At 36.3% G+C, this 9,804-nt stretch overlaps 1 pseudogene; it reads left to right on the top strand.

Moving 5' to 3' along the window:
• Window positions 1-5,297: 5,297 nt before the first annotated feature.
• LOC113108037 (low-density lipoprotein receptor-related protein 1B-like) overlaps window positions 5,298-9,804 on the top strand; it is a 109,074-nt pseudogene continuing 104,567 nt past the window's right edge.

Raw genomic sequence — 9,804 nt, 5'->3', positions numbered from 1 at the left:
CTGAACATGCAAAATGTACATTTATTATTTATCATTACGTTTGCCTCTCTGTGCCCACATACTGTATTTTGATGCAGCTAAATTCCTCAACAAAACAGTTTTCATTTATATACTGTATGTTATTTTTTCTGTTGTATGACAACTGAATTAATTTAAATAGTGACTGAAATGTGACTCTCCCTTCCAAGATGTTAATCTCTACAAAAACCTGATTTATAATCAAGCTGTCACCTGATGAAATCGAATAGACTACCCATAAGACAAAATCAATAACTGTGCTTTGAATTCAGCTATACTTGCGTGTAAAATTAGAGAAGCAAAATAATATGTGATTTAACTGGAAGCATGTTGCTCCTCTCAGCCCTCACTGAACAAAGCAGACGCACAGAGAGGAAAGAGCTGTGTGCATGCTGGGAAAGAAAGACCTCGCGCTCACGCAGCAAGGGTCTGAAAGTCACTAAATCGCTAAGTTGGCAACACTGTGCATCTCCATTTCTCCAGCTACGGGTTAGGCCACGGGTCAAACAGAAAATGTGTGCTGCATTAATTGCGTGTTAATAAAAGGAGTTCCATTCAAATTAATTTGCGTTAACGCATTATTAACGTGTTAATTTTGACAACCCTAATAATATTTTTTTTCATGGAACTACATGGAGTTTATTTTTCTTAAATTTGATGGATGTTTATGTATTTAGTCATTTATTTATTCATTCCTATTTTCCAACTTTATTCTAAGACAGATACAAATTAAACAAAATTCATGTTTTTTCTTTATTATGAGAATGGGATAATCATAACTAAACTTTTTTTAAATGCTAGACAGCTGTAAAATATATCTAATATTTATTATTATTTATTTTATTTTATTTTTGAATACTGTACGTGTTAGTCTCATATAATATCTAGCTCTATCTCATGAAAATTGGTGCTTGTTCTGTTTTCTGGTGACTATGCACAAAAATCAACATTCGAGGATGTGATGCATTGTTTCCCTGGGGTCTCTATATTACTTCTCCTTCCTGCCATTTTACTCCCTCAAGCACAAAATTGAAATTCTGACTCTTCTGCCACTTCTTTATCATGCTATGCGCTAACAATGTAACTTTCTGGGGTTCTGTCACCAAATGCTGCAAATTGCTCAAAGTGCCATTGTGTTGGTTACCTCCGCTGTGTCTTAGGCTGCCTCAGTACACTCTTGCACAAACACTCCCAGTGTAAGCAGTAATTAGAGTATACGCCTGACTTCACTTAATTTGTAATCAAGCTGGGCTGAAAGACGTGGAGCTCCACTGTGTCTCACGACTGCACTGCCCACAACACACAACACACCTGAAACGCAGTGACGCTCAGCTTGCTGTATGCTAATTGCCATTTTCAAAGTATTCTTAGCTTTCAGCAAATATTTTTTTCTACCAAGAATTTTGGTTTAACAGTATAGCTGTGGCAGTTTTGGCATTAACTATCACTAACATAAAAATAAAAATAAAAAGTTAGTTGGTATAAACTTGGCCTACATTGATGCAAATAAGATGCACTGTCATTTGTAATGGCTTTTTTGAATTTCATTTCAAAATTACAAATAACGTTATGATAGGCTATGGTTATTTTTGTAATTTTAGGCTGTGATATGCCATATGATCACTGTTGCCAACTCTCACAAGATAAATAAGCAACCACAGCTCCAAAAACAAGACCAAAATAAGCCCAATATATATATATATATTTTTTTTTTGATGATTTATTCACATCAATATTATTTATTATCAATTATTTATTACCAATAAATGAGCCTGTAGCATATTAAACAGAAATCACTCTTTTATCTAAAAAGCAAAAACTGTTATTTTGCAAAAAACAAAGTGGGAACAAGACTCATTTCCAATCACATGTGAGCAGAATTAGGATTGGAAAGATGGAAAAGGAAAAAAAACACAAGAGCTTCAAAGGGGAGCTGTAACATAGCCACATTTTTATAGCCTACTAAAATATAGGCTATTCGAACTATGTGTATACTCTTATTGTCAGTATAGGACTTCCTGTTTTTTTTATTACAGCCCATGATAATTAATACATAAAAAAAAAAATACTAAAAGAAAGTCATCTCACTCCTCTATTACATCTACTATCTTTGCTTGGATTACAGCGACACGCGCCTTCTTTTTGAATGTGATTTTTCTCTAGTGAGGGGGAGGAGTGGGCGGAACATTTGGCAGATCATGTTGCGGCACTTATATTACTGAACTGGTTGGCCATTAACTGTGAGCAAACAGAGTGTCAATCAATGCATTGGAGAATATGGCGAACATAAATAAAGAAATTACATTTCTTGTCAGATTTCCCTAAAAAGCAACATATTTTTAAAAAAAAAGGCCCCCAAAAAAAACTGCAACTCGTAACCCTGACTTTTCATGGAAAACATGGAAATGTATTATCAAATTAATCAAAATATAAAAGAGGTGTGTTCAGGCACATTACTATTTTAAGGAGCTGAAAATTGACTGCGCCATAGACCAACTCAATCCTGGTCTAAAGTCTAAAGTCAATGGCGCAATATTTTTTTGTTATTTAAAGAGCGCTTTAGTAGAAATGCTCCTCTGGGCGAGTCCACAGTGCGCGTTGACTTTGCTTATCACACACAGGGATGCACATCACACAAATATGCCAAATATTAAAAACAAAAGGATTACAGTGTAAAATAATATTATCGTGTAGGCTTCATAAATATACAAATGTAATGATGGATAGTAATTGCTTGTATTAGAATGAGGCTACCTTTTTGCAATTCAGCCTATTACTACTTATAATGATGAATTAAATTCTACTTCATCCCACGCCTTCTTCACCTCGGGAAGCGTTGGTGGATTCCTGCTTGTCCCATAGATGATTGGTTTCTTCGCTTGAGAAGCGTTCAAGTTTTCCGCCAACAAATTCTGGCATGTAAATAGTGATGGCGCGAGAGCAACTCACTCTTAAAGTGAATGGGAGCTGACACTCTGATTGGTTTATTGAACGTTGGACCCATTACTTATTAAGAGAATAGGGACAACCCATTCAAAAAATGCACCCCGGCGAACGGACCGTTTTCCGTCATTAAAATAGCTAAAGTAGATTTGGACACACCCTTTAAACTTTGAGTTTAGATCGTTACAATAAGGCCCAGTAACTGTTGATGGATAAATAGGATCATGTTTTATGTAGTAACTCAGTGTTTTGGAAATGGGACTATAATAATAATAATAATTATAATAATAAAGTAATTTAATATATGAATTTCTGTTTCTATTTCCATTACTGGACAGCAACCCTGGTGATCTTGAAAACACTTCCAGATAGGATTGTTTTATAATCTAAAAGACATGAACTTGAACTGCCACTGTCTACTACACAGATTTGTATAAGTGAAGGTGTTGTTGTTGTTTTTTTTTTGTTGTTTTTTTAGATATATATATATATTTTTCCTAATCAAATTTCAGTGGGCAGAGTTATTACCCCTGCAGTTTCACTGCTTGTTGTTGAACCTGATCTATTGTGAAAACCGGATGTTGAAAGTAGTAATTGCCAAAGTCAGGAGACTGGAACACTCGGTTGTGAAATTTAGAAGTAGGATTTACTCCTGTCAACAATAACAGAAACATGTTCTGGGAATAAATGTTCAAGCACAACTACTTTTTTCTTTTATTTGTTGACTCATCTGTAATCTTGATTTGTAACAGTCCTCTCCTAGATTAGCAACACTTCGAATGATGTGCTTTCCACTGACTTCTACGAGTTCTTATTTGTGCCAGCAAAGGTTTTATTTGTGAAGGGGAAAGTACAATTCTCTAAAAGTAATTTTCTCAGGGAAACCCATGGGATCTGTTATTTCTGAAATCCCACATGCTCAGTTTACAGCTGTTGGTGTTTTGGAGATGTCACCCAGTGGAGCATAAAACGCTTTTAAGAAACGAATAATAAAATGAATGATACTTACAGTATGCTTATATTCAAGCACTTGTTGCTTAATTTAGCATTGATTTTCACATGTTAACCATTCACAATTTTACAGGTTTTCACCTTTTTAATTGTTCCATAATGAATTAACAAAAATATTCTTAATATTAAAGTGTCCACTGCGCACATCCACTCTCCACTCATAAATAAATAATTAAAGAGAGAAAGGGAGGGAGGGAGGGAGGGAGGGTTGTCTTTAATAAAAAAAACATTCTGAGCACATATATGTAAATGTATAAACTGTGATCTATTCTATAACAAGAGGCTTGTTCCTTCAATCCCTTCAAGCTATGAGTCATGAGTTATTAACATTGTGCCCATTAAAACAGCACTTAAGCCTAAGATGCTCCGTGAGAACTATCCATGTTCATGTTCAAAATATATATTGTTTGTGGTTTGTTATTTGTATGATTACTCACAATGATATTCTCATGTCATAGCATAGTCCACAATCAAGTACAGCTAGAAGCTATGAGCATATTTAGCATAAAATATGAGAAGTATCAAAAACATTCACTAAAAGCAAATCGCACGATCACACGCTTGTAATTACCTTTGATAACCTGAAAATGGTTTTAATTAAAGAGACACAGATGTTGTTCCTCCTCTGCGTATCATGTCACTTTTCCTGTTTGCATATGAGCACTGATTTATACATGAAATGATTTAATGTGGTACAAAACAAGATACTTATGAGCTTGTGCAGATTGCATTCATCAAAAAACTTGTAAGTGCGCAAGTGTTTTTTTCCATAAACTAATTTTTATCCTAAAAAAAGTCAGTTTTCACCTAAGGCATCATGATCCACTGGTTAATAGCAAAACCTGCAGTAATTCATAATCTTGAAACAATAACCTTTTGATATCTTTAAATCAACGCTGTAGTAAAGTGCACAAACCGTGCTATCTCATCGCTAGTGTGTTATTGCTTCCTGGCAATCTCTTATTGCCTCTGACTGTTTTCCACTGCATCTGTGAGGTCTCGTTTTCTCTTTGTTTGTGATTTCTTTTCATTAACCTTAGCAAGAAAATAGCAATAATTCACAGTGACATTTCACATGACCTTCAGGGTGTTTCTTGTTATGCAATACTGGCACTAAACCCCAGTGGTATGACTTGTGTTAAAAAAAAATGCAGTGCTCTGCAAGAGAATAGTTACAGATTTAAGCTCGCCTCCAAACTAGCAAGAAACTATGAAATTTCCTGAGGACAAAAGAGCCTCCAAATTTAATCTATTAGCATGACAGGGCAATCTGTGCCAGGACAAACTTCTTTTGCAATTTTTCAAAGCTAAAAGCTAAATGAAAAATGGCTTTGCTTCACCAGTGTATCAAAGAGACAGTGATGTATTGGATGGGGTTCAAGCATCGCGGCGAGCTTTTCTCACGGTCTTTCTTTCCTCTCACAGCATTCCCTACCTGCGAAGCTCTCAGCCAGTTCAGCTGCGCTAATGGGAGGTGCATTAGCATGAAGTGGCATTGTGACTCAGGTAAGTGTATCCAGAAGTAAGAAAATACTTTACCATTTGCTTTACTTGCTCTTCCATTTAGCACTATGATGTATTAGCCTATTTTCTCAGGAACTGATAAAAGAAAGCCCGGCACTTTAATTCAATTAAGTCCATTGATCCTACTGTCCAGTCTTTTTTGTCACACAAGTAATTCATCGCATTAATAACCATTAAATATTCACAGATTATTTTATCTGAAATATCTCCATTTCAGATCAAGGAGAGTGTAAAATAACGACCTCTATAATTTATTGCTGGCCCTCAAGGTCTGCAATACATTATTGCCTGCATGTTGCACTCGATCATCAACAACAATAAAACTTGCTTTTTTATATCTGTTTTTCTTATTTCGTTCTATCTCCCATTTTTTGGCCTCAAATGAGAGCATTCAGCCAAGGTCAGCATATGGAGGCAGTTTTTCTTATCCAGGGTCAGGGCCTTCGGATACCTTGTTGATTTTTCAGCACAAAATGAGGCTTGGCGTAATTCGATGCCCTGAAGACTCTTGTTTGAAAATCTCCTGTGGTGCTGTCCTCTGTTTTATCATTTCAGTTCCTAGTATTGTGCAACAAAGCATGAGGCACAACAGGGTTAAAGGAAAAAGGAAAAAGTTACATTTTCTGGTACCAAAATGTATGAAGAACAAAATCTATTAATGTTTTATTGTATTTTGATGGAGCAACACAATTTATGTGACAATACATGATGAAAAACATCCTACCATATACATTGCTGTTTAGAATTTAATCTGTTAGTCTGTTTAGAAATGTATATTTTTATTCAGCAAGGATGCATTAAATTGATCAAAATTGACAAAGACATATATAATGTTACAAAATATGTCTATTTCAAATATATATATTTGAAATAGACATCTATATATGTGTATATATATAAAACAAAACAAAAAGTCACTACCAAAACTTTTAAATGTTATTGTCTGTATACATTATAATGTCAAAAGTTTCTATTCTAATAAATGAAGTTGTTCTGCATGATAATAATTCTGCATGACTGTACTGTGTTTGTGAGTGTAGATGATGACTGTGGAGACAACAGTGATGAGGCGGGCTGCGTCCACTCATGTGCTAATGGTCAATATAAGTGCACCAGCGGCCGGTGTATCCCAGACCACTGGGCCTGTGATGGGGACAACGACTGCGGGGACTTCAGTGATGAAAATGTAACTTGTGCCGGTGTTGCCCCAGGTAGGACTACACGTTTCTCTTTTTGCCTCTTGTGTTTATTTTTATGTAATATATTTTTTTTCTACGTCTTCTTCTTCTTCTTTTTGGCATGGACAATGTGGCTGTTATATGTGGTTGGTATGCACAGTGTGCATAAGTTTGATATCTTTGGAAAACTGCATCTTCTGTGAGCACCATTTTTTAAATTCAAAATTTGAGGCTCCTGCATTCTGATTCATATAATCATTTGTGCACCATCTAGATTTGGTTATATTAGATTCAACTTTATAGCCATTATGCAAAATAAAGAGCCAGTAAAATATATTTAGCATCAAACCAGAAATGCAAATAGTAAAATAGCATATAAATAAATCCGGAAACTCTGGACTCATTTTCAAGATGCTGCAGCTGATTGGTTTCTTTTCGTATCAGCAGCCAATGAGCATGCTACTCGAAATTTAAAAACTGCTTGCTTTAGCAGATGCAGCATCAAAATCCCTCCACCTTCCCCAGCTCCACCTGTATAGATCTGCTGTGGAGAGATTTCATCTATGTTCTACATGGGGTTTATTTCATATATGTTCTATGTGCAGCAGCAGTATGTCTTACATGTTCACAGCAGCATGTCTTGGGATTGGCAGTAGCAAATCTCTGTAATCTCAGATTTGTCATGACAAAAATTTTAAAATACAAATGAGCCATAATTGGCATTATAGTATATGGCAAAGGATTCGCATCACTGTCGAACCTTAATCATACAATGAGATATCGCCCAATATGCCATTATACCTGAATTTAAAATTGTTCAGAAATATTGTCTTTACAGCATTACTATTACTTCTGAGAACTTGAGTACTTGTCCCTAGTTACAGTCCAAATCAAATGGCGTTTAGAGAGGTCACATTTCTCTGTTACATTAATTAAAAATACATCTGTGTTCGTTTCTATACACAAACAACTTAACCAACTTACCAAGTGGTTCCCAAAGAATCTGTTTAACACGACTAATTAGCAGACTAACAAAGAGCCGAACGATAGCGATCAAGTCACTCTTGCTTGTAATTGCCTTGGAGCAATGGCCCTAATTTGAGGAACACAAGTTTAAAACTTTCTCTCTTTTTCTTCACTTGACACATCTAATCTCATCTAAGCTCACTAGGGAACCACCTTACAGATTTGAATCTTTTAATCTACTGTAATTACCTCTGAAAGCTGAGGCCGAGTCCTCCGATGCTTTCAGCTCACCAGCTTGTCACAGAAATGTTGGAGCCATTCATCAAATGGGCTCCTGATGGAGGTCCTCAGCTCCTGTCCGTCTCTGAGGGTTTGTCCGACTCATATCCTCCCATTGCAGGGCTCAGATTATTGTGTAACACATGCTCTGTATGTGTAAAGTGGAGGAGACACTGGTAACTGTCAGCATTAGCCTTAAGCAAAGAAAGGCGCCCTAGTCCTTAAGGTTTCGTAATATTACCAGCTGTCTTTTTTTAGGAGGCCATTTGTTTTGTTTGATGGCAGGCAGGGGATTGAGGTGGGTTTGGTGTATGAAGGATGTATTTGTTTTGAAGTATGTATTTAATTCCTGTCAGGGTTCAGAATGAATCTGAAACTTGAGGCAGGCTACAGTAAAAAAGACTTTTCTTTTGTGCTCGTCTTGCTCTTGAAGGAAATCTCGCCCCTGTCCTTTGTGTTGGAAGTGCACAGACACTTAACGTCTTTGCCAGTGTCGGAGAGAGTATTTAAATATTTATTAGCGTGACAAGAGGAAATCTTGAAGTATGCTTGATAAAACTCTGCCAGTTTAACATTATTAAGGCTGGATGAAGTAGTTTGAAGTGAGAGTGTCTGTGAGCTTTAAAACTTTTCTTTTCTGTTTACCTTGCTATTTTTAATCCTTAGCTGTGTTTAATCCTTAGAAAAGTGTACTTCCTTTGGCAGTTGACAATTTAAAAAAAAATTGAAGTGGCATAAATTCAGTTGATTCACACTGTCTCATAGATTAATATTTTATTCACTAAAAATAACTGACTCATTAGAGTTATTTGTTCAGGAATTGGACTACACTGGTCGACTGTATGTGTTTGATTCAATAAAAAGAACCGTTTCATTAGAATCATTTGTTTGGGAATGAAACCACACTGGTCACGCTGTGCTTTATTCATTCAAATGAACCCACTCATTATGATCATTTGTTAAGGAAATAGACAAAATTAGTCGCTCTGTGTGTGTTTGAGTCACTAAAAATAACAAACTGATTATAATCACGTATTAGAGAATCGGACTACACTGGCCACACATGTGTTCTATTCACACATTTGAACTGACTCATTAGAGTCTTTTGTTCAGGAATTGGTTGCATTGTACTGTATGTGTTTGATTCACTAAAAAGAATCAACTAAGTAATTGGAGTACTGATCACAGTGTACAGGTTTGATTCACTCATTCAACTCTTTTGTGCTGGAATTGAAATACATTGGTCATGCTGTGCCAGTTTGATTCATTATAAGGAACTGACTTGTTCGAGTTATTTGGGTTGGAACTGGATCATTCTCAGTTTTCTGTGTCATGTCCAGCTTTGCCTCCTGTGGAATGCAGTGGAGAGGAGTTTCACTGCCGTGCTGATGGGACCTGCATCCCCGAGCGCTGGCGCTGCGATGGGGATAAAGACTGTGAAGATGGCAGTGATGAAACAAACTGCAAAGGTGTCAAGAGAATGTGTGATCCCCAGGCAAAGTTTACCTGCAAAAGCTCTGGTAAGCTTACCAGGTGTTCCTCAAAACCAGTTGGTCTGTACTGACCTTACATTTATTTCATGCGCTGACCTACAGCTATATTTTCTCCTTGTGTTCTGTATAACATACTGTATATCAAAACTGTTAAATTCTGTGAAGCAGCGGGTGATTTTTTTATACCACAATACCATCCTTGAGCTTTCAGTTATCTTTGCCTCTTGCAAATTGTGTCGGATGATAAATCCAGCCTGTTTTTCGTTACATGGTGCAATCCTTTGCAATATCTCTGTATGTTACAATTCGTAGTTATGAAGAACAGCTGAGATGAATGGTGTGAGCTGGAATGATTTGTACTTCACAGTGAGGTGTATTTTGGTAACAGCATC

Source organism: Carassius auratus, chromosome 9 (assembly GCF_003368295.1).
Source record: "Carassius auratus strain Wakin chromosome 9, ASM336829v1, whole genome shotgun sequence".
NCBI classification, from domain to species: domain Eukaryota; kingdom Metazoa; phylum Chordata; class Actinopteri; order Cypriniformes; family Cyprinidae; genus Carassius; species Carassius auratus.
The sequence above is the reverse complement of the archived record's forward strand: the minus strand, read 5'-3'. Positions and strand labels throughout refer to the sequence as shown.